General features: G+C 43.8%; 1 protein-coding gene and 1 long non-coding RNA gene across 5 annotated transcripts in view; one reads left to right on the forward strand and one right to left on the reverse strand.

Annotated features, from left to right (window-relative positions):
* The window catches only part of LOC128331438 (uncharacterized), a 36973-nt gene extending 34920 nt beyond the window's left edge, over positions 1-2053 (forward strand). The window contains exon 5 of the long non-coding RNA XR_008310299.1: positions 984-2053. This is a non-coding gene — a long non-coding RNA (uncharacterized LOC128331438). The remainder of the gene's footprint in view (positions 1-983) is intronic.
* DYNC1I1 (dynein cytoplasmic 1 intermediate chain 1) overlaps positions 1-15428 on the reverse strand; it is a 344861-nt gene that overhangs the window by 313867 nt on the left and 15566 nt on the right. The window contains exon 1 of one of the 4 annotated variants that reach the window (XM_053264852.1): positions 6800-7039. The exons of 1 other annotated variant lie outside the window; for it this stretch is intronic. The gene's annotated coding sequence lies outside the window, so the exon portion shown is untranslated. Of the gene's footprint in view, positions 1-6561; positions 6664-6799; positions 7040-15428 lie in introns of those variants that run through there. 2 more of the 4 variants (XM_053264850.1, XM_053264851.1) reach the window with 2 other exon arrangements.

Raw genomic sequence — 15428 nt, forward strand, 5'->3', positions numbered from 1 at the left:
AGGAATCTTCTCAATGAGGAATTTTAAAAGTGTTAAATAGAAAAAGCATTACAGTCCTTCCCTGCTAACTGGGCAAAGAGGCACCTTTTACCGTGGTGATTCTCTTTATTTAGCAGGGGGAGAGTAACTGGCCCTATCCACCCCGAGCACAGTACCTCCAGTGACTGTTGCTGGTGTCTGTCTTATGTTTCTTTTTAGAATGTGAGCCCTTTGGGGACAGGGAGCCATCTTATTTGTTTGTTATCTCTCTTTGTAAACCGCCCTGAGCCATTTTTGGAAGGGCGGTATAGAAATCGAATTAATAATAATAATAATAATGGGGTGGGTTCTGTTTGTTTGCACAATGTTATTTTTCAATGGTTTTGTTTGTTTGCATAACGTTATTTTTCTTACAAATACCTATATAACACTTTTCAACAAAACAAAAAGTTTTAAAGCAAAAAAGAAATAATAGAAAAAATAATAGAAAAAATAATAGAAAAAGAAATAATATGGTACCTTGTGCCAAAAATGCTCGCAATCCTAAAGGAAATATGACAGACATCAAAAACAGCCACTGGAGGGATGCTGTGCTGGGGTTGGATAGGGGCAGTTGCTATGTCCCTGATAAATACAGGAGTGCCACCACTTTAAAAGATCTCTTTGCTCCGTTGGCATGGGTAACTCCTATGTTTTAACTAAGCAAAAGATCAACCCCAATTACATCAAATTATGAGTGATTCAAATGTTACCCCCCTTAGTCCCATATTTTAACTCTCTAATCCAGCTGTTCTCATCCTTGGGTCCCCAGATGTTTAGGGACTACTCTCCTGGAGGCCACTGTGGCTGGGGACGATGGGAATTATAGCCCAACATCTGGGATGAGAACCCCTGACTTAGTATCACACCCTACTGTAGCTAAGTCTAGGTACATGTTTTTTTAAAAATATATTATTCCTTGTACCCCACCTCGATTTCCTTCCCTTTCCTCCGCTGTCTCCTAGGGATATGGATGGAACCGACTAGCCCGGTTCGGTTCAAGTCCGGTCCGGACTCAAACCAGACGTCGAACCTGTTTGCACATCCCTACTGTCTCCCTTGTGTTTGTGAATTCCTCGGGGCAGGGAGTAACCTGCCCTCTCATTCTTTGTAAAGCACCACATACCAGAATGGCATAATCATAACAACAAATTAGGCATCAAAGATTTTAATGGAAGGTTCCGAATTCAAGCATCTATTTACTGGAATCTAACTCACAAGCCTCCTTCCTTGCTTGCTATAGCAGCTATGTGATTCCCAATAAAATGATCCCATTGAGATGGCTGCTCAGTTTACCTGTAGAGTATCACTGCTTTTTAAAGTAGTGGATTAAATCTCATATTCAGGATCTTTTTCTGTGCAGGAAACTTAACACCTGTCGATGGAGGCAAATTATAAAGTGATAATTATCATGTCAATTGATTTTACGAATGGCTCCTACGCAGAACTGACCAGTTATCGCTACATGAGAGAGTGCAGTGCGGTGGAGTGATTAGACTGAAGAGACTTGGATTTAAACCATCATGTTCTTGGGCAAGAAACCATGGCAATCTTCAGATATTTTAAAAAGGGGAGGGTACACCACAAGTTCAGCATCCCGAGAGTGCACCCAGACACCCCACCCACTGTCCATGCTTAAAGTGTTTGAAGATACAAATATGGTAACCTTGGGCTGATTTTTTCTGGGTGACTCACCCAGCCTTCTGATCACCGAAAACATCTATTCATGGTTACAACAGTTATCTCTGCAGACAAACATTGTAAGCACAAGCAGCACAGCTTCTGAGCATGCCAGTTTGGAGCAAGGCTTGAACATACATTGCTTCACTTAAAAAAAAAAATCTGAAAAGGCCTCATCTCTCAGCCTAACCTACTTCACAGAGCTGTTGTGAGAATAAAATGAAGAGAGCACTTCATGCTGCCCTGATGTCCTCAGAGAATGAAGAGGCGAAAAGTGTAAAAAATTACATGGATAACTATGTAAAAGACTATAAAAAACAATTAGGGATATACCTAGAGCAGGCATCCCCAAACTGCGGCCCTCCAGATGTTGCTGAACTACAACTCCCAGCATCCCTAGACACAATTTTTTGTGGCTGGGTATGCTGGAAGTTGTAGTTCAGCAACATCTGGAGGGCAGCAGTTTGGGGATGCCTGACCTAGAGCTTAGATCCTTAGGGGTACGCAACCTTGGCACTCCAGCTGTTGCTGAACTACAGCTCCCATAATCCCCAGACATGGTTTGACTTATGGGAGAAAGTACAGTGGTTGCCTTTAGTTTTCAGCTAAGGTCTCTATATGAGGCTGAACAACAAGAGAGCAATTCACCATTGTGTCCTCTTGGTGAACCTGTCTGATGCATCTATCTGGTGCTGGTGGACAAGGTGATGAGTTAGTTGCCTGTTAATGTTACCAGGCAACTCTTAAATTCTTGTGTGCTTTAACAAGCTCCTTTGGGAGGAGTGAGAAATTTTTTTAAAAGAAGTTAAAGTCCCTTCAGATTGTACCCTCTCAAGTGGCAACCATGATGATCTCCAGGTTCTTTGGAATAAATAAATAAAATAACAACGGACATTTATATATTGTTCAAAGCATTTCACATTACTAGTATCTCAGTAAACCTTACAACAACCCTGTGAGGACAGAACTGCTTAATATTCAAAGATAAAAGGCACAACAGTGGCTATTAACCATTAACCTTGGGGTCAGAGATGCTATTGGACTACAGTTCCCATCATTCCCATCCACAATGGTTAAGGGGGATCCAAAGTTGGGAATCTCTCAGACCACGGTTTTCTTAACCGTGGGCCCCCAGATGTTGTTGGACTACAACTCCCATCATTATATTATTATTATTATTATTTCTTGTTTACACAGTCAGACAGGTGTTATTGACTGGTTTGTTTTATCCAGACATCGAGTCCTTCCCAAGGACCTGGGATGCCAGAATTTTATCATCAATACTGTTGGTTATTATAGATATCATCGCAAAATATAGGCTGTTCCCAGTAAAGCTGCTTTTTGTAATTGGCTGATGGTGATTTCTGTGGCCCCTATGGTGTTGAGGTGCTCTTCAAGGTCTTTTGGGACTGCACCCAGGGTGCCAATTACCACTGGGATTATTTGGGTCTTTTTCTGCCACAGCCTTTCAATTTCAATTTGTAGATCTTTGTATTTGGTGATTTTTCCTATTTCTTTTTCTTCTATTCTGCTATCCCCTGGTATTGCTATGTCGAGAATTTTGACTTGTTTTTCTTTCTTCTCAACTACAGTTATATCTGGTGTATTGTGTGGCAGATGTTTGTCTGTTTGTAGTCAGAAGTCCCATAATATTTTTACATCTTCATTTTCTTCAACTTTTTCAATTTTATGGTCCCACCAATTCTTGGCTACAGGTAGCTTGTATTTTTTGCAGATGTTCCAGTGTATCATCCCTGCTACCTTGTCATGCCTTTGTTTGTAGTCAGTCTGTGCGATCTTTTTACAACAGCTGATTATTTATTATTTATTATTATTATTATTATTATTATTATTATTATTATTATTATTATTATTATTATTTTACATTTATATCCCGCTCTTCCTCCAAGAGGCCCAGAGTGGTGTACTACATACAGTAGTCCCTCGACCTACGAACTACTCGACAACCAACGTTTTCGACTTACGAACGCCAAAAAAGACCGGAAGTAGTTGGCGGTTTAGATTTGGCTTCCTCGACTTACGAATTTTTAGATGCGGTTTCCTCGACTTACGAGTGTTTCCAGACCTCCGTGGGTGCGCTTTTCGACCTACGAAAATTTCGACTTACGAACGTCCGTTCGGAACGGATTAACTACGTAAGTCGAGGGACCACTGTACTTGAGTTTCTCTTTCACAACAACCCTGTGAAGTAGGCTAGGCTGAGAGAGAAGTGACTGGCCCGGAGTCACCCAGCTAGTTTCATGGCTGAATGGGGATTTGAACTCGGGTCTCCCCGGTCCTAGTCCAGTACTCTAACCACTGCCATGTCTGGGAATGATGGAAGTTGTAGTCCAACAACATCTGGAGGCCCAAGGTTAAGAAATGCTGCCTCAGACCATAGGTCTCTCTAACTCAGAATTGTCTACTCTGACCAGCAGCAGCTCTCCAGGATTTCAGATAAGGATCCTGCTCAGCCCTACCTGGAGATGCTGCCAGGGAGTGAACCCGGGACCTTCTACATGCAAAGCAGATGCTCTTCCGCTGAGCTGCAGCTCCATCCCCAATAGTTCTCCATATCCAGAGGCATATATCTCTGTCTATCAGGTGCAGTGGTCAAACAGCAGGGAAAGGACACCGTCATTGTCCCGTTTGTGGCTGGCTGCAGTTGAAATTAAAATGCTGAACTAGATGCAGTTTGCTCTGTTCCAATAAGGCAGTTTTTATATCCTTAATGCCCACATATTCCCGTACACCTATTTCACCAGATCATTAAGCAGAAAGCACTTTGGGGTGACTGGATTAAGCAAGTATTTGTCTCCTTTTATCACTGAGGGTAAAAAGCTGGCCATTTTGCTGTGTGTATGGTGCCTCTGGACAAATGTTATCTGCTCTGCAGCATACCAGGTCCAGTGAAGCCCCCAAAACCCATGAAGCTGCCTTCTACTGAGTCAGAAACTTTGTCCACCTAGCTCAGTACTGTCTAATCTCAGGGATTCTCAACATTGGGTCTCAAGATGTTATTGGACTTCAGCTCCCATAATCCCCAGCCCCAGTGGCCTTTGGTTGGGGATTATGGGAGTTGAAGTCCAATAACATCTGGCGACCCAACATTGAGAATCCCTGGTCTATCTGACTGGCAGCAGCTGTCCAGCACAGGGGTAGGCAACCATTGGTTCTCTAGCTATTGTTGAACTACAACTCCCATTATCCCCAGCCACAATAAATTGTGGCTGGGGATGATGGGAGCTGTAGTTCAACAACTGCTGGAGAGCCAAGGTTACCTATCTCTGCTCTAGGGTTTCAGATGGGGCATTTCCCCAACCCTAAAGACAGATGCCAGGCATCAAACTGGGACCTTCTGCATACAAAGCATGGAGTCTGCCCCTGAGATGCAGATCTATTCCCTGAAATCACACGAAGCTGCCTTATACTGAGTCAGCCCATTGGTCCATCTAACTCAAAACTAGCTACACTGACGGGTAGCAGATCTCCAAGGTTTCAGCCACGCATCTTTCTCAGTCTCAGCTGAAGATGGCAGGGATTGAGCCTGAGACCTTCTGGATGCAAAGCATGTGCACTGCCACTAAGCTACAGCCCAGGAGCATCAGAGAATTCCATTTGTTCTGGGTATCAGGGCTCTATGCCCAGCCATTCCAAACCATACAAAGGCTTTTCCCAGCCTATTTCTCTTCCTTGGGGAATCACAGCTGTGTTTCTCCCAAAGCCAGAACTCAGAGCCCTTATAGGTTTTTCTGGAGGCTTAGAATCACATATGGATCCTAGCACATATGGGTCCTGAACATCAAAGCTGTTCAGAGAAGACAACAAGGATTACTTTGCAACTGAGGGCTAACATTGAGATTTGAATGAGCAGATCAGTCTCCCTTAAGAGTTGCATAGAAGGGAGAAATCTGACAAGTACCATTTCTTCCATCATAATCTCAAGATGCATCCAATTAAGTTCTCTCTACTAACTATACATGTTAAAAGTCAGAAGCCCTCTTCTTTAAATAAGCTTTGCAACACAGAATGATGTTTCAAACTCCATAAGCACTCACCTATCATATATTTTGAATAAAAGTTAAGAATCATGCAGGTCTTCAAAATGTACTCCTAAGTGATTTACATGCTTACATCCAAATAATGTGTGAGAAGAGTTTAAACAATTATTTTTTAAAAAATTAATAGGATCCCAAGGATTAATAAATATTTTATTTAGCCTGCTAACCCTTTGGATTTCGAGGAAGTTGCAGAAACTACTAATGATTATTTCTAAACTTAATGATGGCTAAAATGGCCTCTCACTCTCTCTCATCTTTAATTGATTTTATTACAAAACTTGGATATTACAAGACATTGCTGTTGCCTCCTGCGTTTCTTGGGGTGGGGGGCTTCTCTTTTTCATTTTCTCTAAATTTCCTGGTTTGATTTAACCCCTTCAGTGCTAAGGCAAACCAAGAGATTCCAAAAATAGCAGTACTTTCATTCTCCTTGTTTTGGTGATGCTCAAACATGGATGAGCATTCGCAGGAAGCTGGGACACAATATGGTTTTAGCAATAAGAAAGCTGACCCTACATTTCCTATTAAATCACTGGACTAGCCTAGACCCGAGTCCCTGTGCAAATACAAAATAGACCCCAGAAGAATAAACCCAATCTTGGGTTGCCTTCTTTAAAGTGATATTATTCCTTCGGGGAGGGAGTGCACCCGGAAGACTTCTGATGAGCTCTGGAAATCACCACCACAGTATTTTACAGCCGCCACCAAAACCTCCGAAGAGGACTGGGGACCCTCCCTCCCACCAGGTATTCATCATTTCCTTCCCCACTGATGCTCCTATAACAAGATTTTAAGCACAGACCTGCTGACTAACGGGAAGTCTCGGTTGGCATGAAGGAAGCGACTGGATCTTTCTTCCCCTCCCAGGCTCTGATAACCTGTATCCAGGCAGCTAAGCCCGCGGGGGCGGGAGGGGGGGTTATTGGGTGCGATCTGGCTGAAGCATCCTTTCCCCATTGCAAAGGAGCTTGCTTGAATGGCAGCGGAGGGGGCGGGAGAGAGACTGGCATCACCTACCGAGACCCAGTGGCGGGCATTACCTTGGCTGGATAATCCTAGGCTGTCTCCCTGCTCTGTGCAGCCTTCTCCCAGGGCCGGGGCAGGCAAGCGGAGGTGCCAACGGAAGCCGGATCCCTTGATGGCTTTTGCTGCTCGGGCTAAAGCGTCCCCGCTGCGTGAGAAACAGCCAGTGCCGCCGCCGCCGCCAGAAATGTGCAGCCTCACGCTGGCCTGGCTCCTCCCAGCCGCTTCCCTCCCTTCCCGGCCCTGGCAGTGACATCTCTTTCTGCCCCCCTCCACTCCACTCCCCTCCCCCGCCTCCCTCCCTCTTTCCCTCTCCACCAGACCAGAGCCAAACTAACAGGGTCTCCGCCCAGGCACACGGGCCAGTGCAAGGGAGGAGGGGCAAGTGGGTGCCACAGAAATGATGTGGCTAGTAGTAGGCCTTCCTTGCCAACTCTAACCGAAGCCCTTCCTGGGGGTGTCCCCACCCCTCCACCGCTCGCCCTGGTATCTTTCACCATCTCTCAAGCCATTCAGAGCTTCAGGGTCACCTGGAGATGGATCATGCAGATTCCTGGGGAGGCTCCAGGCCAAGCATATGGGCACAAAGGCACCAGGTGTCTGCTGCTGCCGTGAGATCACACACAAAGAGTCTTGTGGGACCTTTAAGACTAACAGATTTATTGTGGCATAAACATTCGGGGAGATTCATGAAGTGTTACCCTTAGCTGGCAGATAGCCACCCACCGAGGATAACACTTCAGGCATCTGATAAAGTGGGCTCTGGCCCACAAAAGTGGTTCCGCCTCTATAAATATGTCAGTCCTGAAGGTGCCACAAGATGCTGTGTGTGTTGGTCCTGTGATCGTGGAGCATGCAGACGTATATGGGACCAGATTGTAACGTGCTGAGGCTGTGAGCTATGTCAGGCTTAAAAGGCCTCATCGTGTCAAAAAATATTCTAATAAAAAGGACAATGAAAATAGAAATATTTATTTTTGCATATATACTTTGTAGAGATGCCACAAAAAAACTAATAATCTAACAAAAATAGTTATCTTGCAATAAGCCTATTTACATTAGTAAAATGTGCCATCAAGTTGATTTCTACTCCTGGCACCCACAGAGCCCTGTGGTTGTCTTTGGTAGAATACAGGAGCGGTTTACCAGTGCCTCCTCCCACACACTATGAAATGATGCCTTTTAGCATCTTCCTACAGTATATCACTGCATCTTCCTATATGGTACCAGTAGGGATTCAAACCAGCAACCTTCTGCATGTTAGTCAAGCATTTCCCCACTGTGCTGCTTAAGGGGATGAAGATGCACTATGAGTCTGCTTTTTAAAAATTTTTTTTACAGAAAAACAGACTGAAAGACCATGATATGCTTAGCATCACATCTCGTTTGAGTCTTTCAGGTGCCCCAAGACTCTGTTTTACCATTCTAAATGTTTGCTTTAGGGGAAAGTGGAATCATAATTTGAGTGCTTACTGCTAAAGCAGCATCTTAGGCTTGGCCATGCAGTTCTGTTCGGCTTATCATTGCGAGCTCCATCACTTCTCAACCCCATCCTTCTCAAATTTAACAAACCATGAGGACGGTTCTTAGGCTTCAGGACTGTTCTAAGGGCCAGGATGCTGCCATGCCTATTTCATCCATCCTCACACCACCTGAGTTGCATTTGTGTCTATGTGAGTGCAACAGTGCTGCAGCAGGGGCAGGAATTGCTAGACACACAGCCAAGCTTCTGATTGCTGCTGTCTCCGCTCTTGGGCCACAGACAGGTCCATGTGTTGACCTGAAGGCACGGGTTGTGCCTGCAAGTTGTGCCTTGATTGCATGCATTGTACACAGCAACCGCTTATGGTAGGGGTTCTTAAACTTGGGTCCCCAGTTGTTGTTGGAATGCAACTCTCCCATCATCTCCAGCCACCCCATGGTGGTTGGGGATGATCAGTTTGAGTGCAACAAAATTTGGAGACCCACATTTGAGAAGCCCTGGCTTATGGGATGAGATCAATGTATGTTTCCTGGAAGAGAGTATGAGATGGCACATCAGTATTTTTCAGGCATGGAGAGAGAAGGCCATTCCACATGACATGAGCAGTCAAGAATTGCATCTTGCATGAATGGCACTGTCGCCTTTGTAGAATACTCCACAAGATCTTTGCAGGGATCTATATTATATGCATCCATATGCATATGATAGAGGAGGGGGGAATCATCTGTGGACAGGATAGCCATGGTGCTGCTCACTCCCATGAAAAAAGTGGTATTTATGTAGCACAGCAGAGGGGAAGCTCATGATCTCCAAATAATGAAACTGAAAGCTATGGTAGAGGAAAGTAAGAGGAATGCAGGTGGTAAAATTTACTGGTGTCACCAGCCTTTTAAAAAAATTGCATAGAACATCATTCCCATGCTGGAGTTGTATGATGGGATATACAGCCACCCAAATGATTAAAATATTATAATAAAATATTACAAAAATATTACAATCTATTATATGCATATAGACTTTACTTTCGAGCCACAATATGATATTTGAAAACCTTGAAGGGATTCATTCATACACACACACAATTCATTTTATTACATATATAAACTGTTCAAAAAGTGGAATATAAATATTCATTATATTCATATTCAGTAAACTGATAGCCAGGTGCTAGCATACCAGAAATGAACAAGCAAACAATTGACATTTCCATTAATCAGGACATACTCTGAAAGTTTTTAATGTGAGAAATTCTAGAGGACTACCCCATTTGTCTGTGCTAGCAAAAACAAGAATCCTGACCTATGGCACCTTAAGAGCTATTGTGGGATACGCTTTCATGGAGATGGGTTCCTCCTCCATCAATCCAACATTTAACATTAGCATTTGAAGTTGGCTTCATGATATCATGCTGAAGTTGGTACCTGACACTCTCCACCCAACATTTTCAGGTTCGGATGACACGAAAATGGTGGCAGGAGCGAGAGCAAGAGAACTTACTTGCTGCCATTATTAATTAATTAATTAATTAATTAATTAATTAATTAATATACCACCTGGCTCCAAAGGCTCTTGGTGGTTTACAAAAAAATTACATGGGAACCCTGCCATAGAGTGTTATCCTCAGATATCTGCCAACTGAAAATAACATTACGTGCATGTGATGCAATAGGCTTTAGCCCATGAAAACGCAAGTCACAATATATCTGTTAGTTTTGAAAGTACCACATATCTCTTTTGTATGATTTCTGTAACTGACTTTCACAGCTGTCCCCCTAGAACTGGACACCATAAAATGGTAGCATTAATTTATTTCTAAGAAAACAAACTGGTTAATCATGGTAATTAAATCTTGCTTCAAATCCAGTAAGTTTTGTCATGGTTCTTCTAAACCCCAGAAATATCTCCTGTCAGTATCATATATAGCCTATGAATCAATTACGTTTGAAGATGCAGAACACAGCATTATGTCATGGCTACCTGGGTATCTCTTTGTTTGGCGGAATTCTGACTAATAGGCCAGTGGATGGTTCTGAATGTAGAAATTAATGTTCCTGAAGTACCCTTCTGGGAGAAGCCATAAAAGTCGGGTAAAATGTCACATACACGCCTGATGGGGAGGGTTAATTTGAGAGAGTAAGGTGACTCATTTCTACACCACCACCCCATATGTGAATGTAAAGTGGGGGAAAGGAATCAGTCTGGACAAGTCAGGTAAGGATTTATTAGGTTGGTCCGCCTGAGAAAGTTATTAGATCCAATAGGATTCCAAGAAGCCTTGGAAGGGTTTAGATTTGGCTCTGCTAATGATTCTGTCAATGCTCTGGTGCAAACATGGAATAATGAATTTGCCCCAAGTCTTCCTCCACTTGCGCACTAGTCGTCTACTTCGCTGCTTCAGCTTCTGTAATTCCTAAGTGAACTCACTTAGGACAGAATCGCTCGTAAACTGTTAGAGGTTGTTGATTTTTACCCACAATAGGTAGAACGGCAGAGCACTAAGGAATGAGCACACACTCCAGTTACAGAGTAGGTAGCAGAGGATGGTTTGGATATTGCAGCTATTTAGAGAAAACACATGGAGATCCTAAACACTAAACATTTATTGGTTAAATACACTTAGACAGGAAAGACCTATATCTAATCTAAAGGACTACATCGTGGATAGGTAAGGAGAGAAAGAGAGATGTTTCCATCTGCTCTCTAGGAGGAAAGGAAGGATTGTGACTCAGCACAGGAAGTGCTGCAGAGTCAGTTCAGGGGTCACAGAGTAGGGACAGATAGGGAGACCCTGACTCACTGTCTCTACTCCCAATGCCCCTAGTGGTCATTAGGACAGTTGGTGCAAAAGGTCGATGCACTGGAAGTTCATCTCCAACATAAACGACCTCTCTGACCTGCTTCAAAATTTGCCCCGTGGTATTTGGAAGAACTATGGGAGCTGAAGCAGAGAGGTAGATGACTAGTGCGCAAACGGAGGAAGACTCGGCATGAATCCGACAGATCACAACACAGAGCACATGTCAAGATCTATGCTCTGGCAGTGAGGGCAGCAAAGAAGTGGTTCTTTTCTGTCTGCATTGATTTCGCAAACTCACACCCAGTGGAGTTACCTAGGGTCTTGAGAGGGCTAGTTTGTGGGCCCTCCCTCTTAAATTTGTATGTATGTGTTGGTTTATTTCGGCCTAAGGCCACTCTTAAATTTGAACTTGGAACCATCAGTCACTCAGTGTGATGTTTTCAATGACTTTTTTGTAGATAAAATCTGTTGTATTCAGGCCAAACTGGATTCCACATTTATTGCAGTCTACTATGGAGGTGTCCAGCAACTCCTTTTATAGGATTAGATTGGATCACATTCAGTTTGTGACTCCCGAGGATGTCAACAAACTGCTTTGGGCTGAACGTCCCACCACCTGTTCTCTTGACCCTTACCCAACTTGGCTTATTTCATCGGTAATCAAATTATGAGGGAGGGGCTAGTAATACTATAAATGCCTCCCTGAGGGAGGTCAGGATGCCTCCTTGTCTTAAGGAGGCTATTATTAGACCTTATTAGAATAAACCTGCCTTGGATCCCTCAGAGTTTGCTAATTACAGACCTCTTCCCAATCTTTCATGATTGTACCAGGTGATTGAGTGGTGGTGGCCTCTCAGCTCCAGGTAGTTTTGGATGATATAGATTATCTAGACCCATTTCAAACTGGCTTTCAAGTAGACTATGGGTCTGAGAATGCCTTAGTCAGTGTGATGGATTATCTCCACTTGGCTACTGACAGAGGGAGTATGAATCTGCTGATCCTTTGGGATGTCTTGGCTGCTTTCGCTGCCATTGACTATGGTATCCTTCTGGGTCGCCTGAGGGAGATTATTTTGGGTGGCACTGTTTTACCGTTGTTCTACTCCTACCTCTCTTGTATATTCCAGAGGGTGTTGCTTGGAGACTGCTACTCTGCAAAGCGAGAACTAAAGTATGGAGTTCCACAAATCTCCATACTGTCTCCAGTGCTCTTTAACAGCTAAATGAAACTGGGATTCTGGGAGTTGTAGTCAACAACATCTGTGAGCCCCTGTTAGAGGCAATACTGGATGACACCCAGATCTATTTCTCCATATTGAACTCATGAGGAAGTGGCATAACTTCCCTAAATGCCTGCCTGGATTTGTTAATGGGCTGGATGAGGGATAACAAACTGAAGTTGAATCTAAATAAGATAGAAGTACCAACTGTGGCAGGTCAGGGCTGAAAGATGGTTAAGATCTGCCTGGTTTGGATGGGGTTACACTCCCTCTGAAAGATCAGGTACGCAGCTTGGGAATGCTCCTAGATAGAAAATAGTCTCTGGTTTTTCAGGTTGAGCCAATGGCCAGGAGCACTTTTTATCTGCTTTGGCTGATACATCAGCTATGCCAATTTCTGGAGGTAAAAGACCTTTAAACAGTGGTGCATATGCTGGTAACCTCCAGGCTCAACTACTGTAGTGCACTCTACGTGGGGCTGCCTTTGTACATAGCCCGGAAACAATTGGTACAGAATGTAGCAGCCAGACTGATCTCTGGGACAACCCAAAGGGACCATATAACACTGATCTTAAAAGAATTGCACTGGCTACCGATAAGCTTCTGAGCGAAATACAGAGTGCTGGTTATTATCTACAAAGCCCTCAATGGCTTGGGCCCAGGGTACTTAAGAGAGTGCCTTCTTTGTCATGAACATTGCTGCCTGTTAAAATCATCCGGAAAGGTCCAGTTATGGTTGCTAACGGCTTGTTTGGTGGCAACTCGGGACCAGGCCTCCTCTGGCTTCCCCAGGACTTTGGGGGATTATGCTCCCTGTCAAAATAAGAGCATCTCCATCTCTAATTGCTTTAAGGAAGATCCTCAAGACACACCTGTTTTCTCAGGCTTCTAACGGAAATTAATTTTAAACTGTTTAATTGTTTGTATCCTATGAAATTGTTTTAATTGTTTTATTTATTATGTGAAATTGTTTTTACTCTGTTTTATATGTGTTGTTTTAAATTGTGTACACCACCTAGAGATACACATATCAGGCAGTATATAAATATGATTGATTGATAAATAATAAATAAATAAGAGAGAGAGAGAGAGAGAGAGAGAGAGAGAGAGAGAGAGAGAGAGAGAGAGACTGGCCTGGTTCACACATTCATTCTAATCTAGGTTTCATGTGAGTTAGTGACCTTAGGTGTGGTTGTGTGAATCCACACCAAGGCAGGAATCTCAGATTCATCTCAGGCCATAAACCACTTCAGCGTGGGTTCACACAATCATGCTAATGTTGGTAACCCACATTAAGTCTAGATTCAAATGATTGTGTGAACCAGGCCACTGAGTTTTAGAGAGGCTAGAATGAAGAAACCAAGTGGAGATCTGAAGCACGTCATGATGCAGGGTTTTCTCTTTGGGAATCTGATGCAACCTATTGCTGCTTGTAGGAGTGCTCTGATATTACAATTCCATCACATGCTCAACTTGTGCATTTGTAAATAAACTAGATATTACTGAGACACCATAAGCCTCCGGTGACCTTGCCTACAGAAAAAGCAAGACTCTGAGCAGTGCTGCACACTTGTAACTTTGCACCACTTGGGGAAGTAGAGTGCCTGCACATAACAATTGATGTGAGATTTTAAATTTAGAATGTCTCCACCCTGAACAACCGAAAAAAGTTGAACAAAACCTGCAAGAGAATCTATTATTTAGATTATTTGTACCATGGCCCCCTCCAGAGGTGTTTGAACACAGTAGGCTGCATGCCCACGACTGCATGTCAGGATCCTACCTTCTTCCTGTTGAACAGATGAATTGCATTGCTAGTTCTGACGGTAGGTAGGCAGGGGAAGGAGGAAGAAGAATGAACTTGAGCTGGCAACACCTTCCCCCATTCTTCCCTCTTAAGAGGTGATTAGTGCCAATCATTTGTTTGGTGATAAGCACCCCTGGATACTGAATGTGGGGTCTCTCCCTCCCTCCCTCCCTCTATCACACACACATCATCATCACTACACCATAGGTAGTTTTTTTGTCCTCTTAGTTGACATGATGCAGTAGTAAAAAGCTGGTTTCCACTGGCAATATGTCTTTTCGGGACTGCATTAAAATGTAAATAAGTTACAGCTATCAGTAATGGAAAATGTGTAGTTTTCTGTACCGCCACAGGCCCATTTTAAAAAGGGAAATAATTTGACACTATCCTTTATTCACACATAGGGGCTATCCTCACAACCGCGTGGGTGGGCAGGAAGGCTGGGTTTAACCTACCTTCCCCCAGGAGATTATTTGCAGCCCCTGCGGTACACAAGCTGCACACCCACATGACGCGAGCTGCCAGGAGCAGCATGGGTAAACAGAGGCTGGGATTCGTTATCCTGGCCTCCAAGTATCCCACATTGCACTGCCCGCCGAGTGCACTGCCCTGGGGGATTTCCCTCAGGGGACAGGTGCTCTAGGCACCCATCTCTGTGTCACACAATCCTGGGAGCTGGGTTAAGAGCACATTTGTGCCCTTAACCTTGGCTAAGAGAGAGGCTTCAGCACTGGGTTTGGCAGTGCAGAACCTCCAAGATCCGTGCAGATCCTGGCAGTTCTCATAGGCAGCCAAGCCCAGTCTTTGGAAAAGGCCTGTACCCAAGTTCATTTTTAAAATGTACAGTTATCCACACACAAACATGTGCATTTGTACAGACACTTTGCACATCCAGTGTCATGTCTGAACAGGGCTTTTGTCAAAGGCTGTTTTCTTGGCAGTAATTTGTCCGTAGTGACTTTAGAGCACTAGTTTACTTGTCGCATTAATTTCAATGTGAGTACTCAGTGCTAATATTCTGATGCCTGTCAGTCAGGCTGCTCCAGCCAATCAGGAGTAGAGGAGGAGGGTCTTCACCCTTGCTCCCCTTCTGCAGTGGACACATTGCTGATGACATGTCAGCTTCAAGCCAAGGATCCTCAGATGGGGAACAAATAGTACAGCTGCAGCTTCAAGTACTCCCTGTTGGGAACTCCTGATTTAGGCAATGCAAATAAGCTAGTATTCTCTATTCCAGGGATTCTCAAACTAGAAAGCCCAAATATCATTGGACTACAACTCCCCTCATCCCCCTCATCCACTGTACCTGGAGATGATGGGAGCTGTAATCCAACAACAT

This window comes from Hemicordylus capensis, chromosome 6 (genome assembly GCF_027244095.1).
Source record: "Hemicordylus capensis ecotype Gifberg chromosome 6, rHemCap1.1.pri, whole genome shotgun sequence".
Lineage (NCBI taxonomy): Eukaryota > Metazoa > Chordata > Lepidosauria > Squamata > Cordylidae > Hemicordylus > Hemicordylus capensis.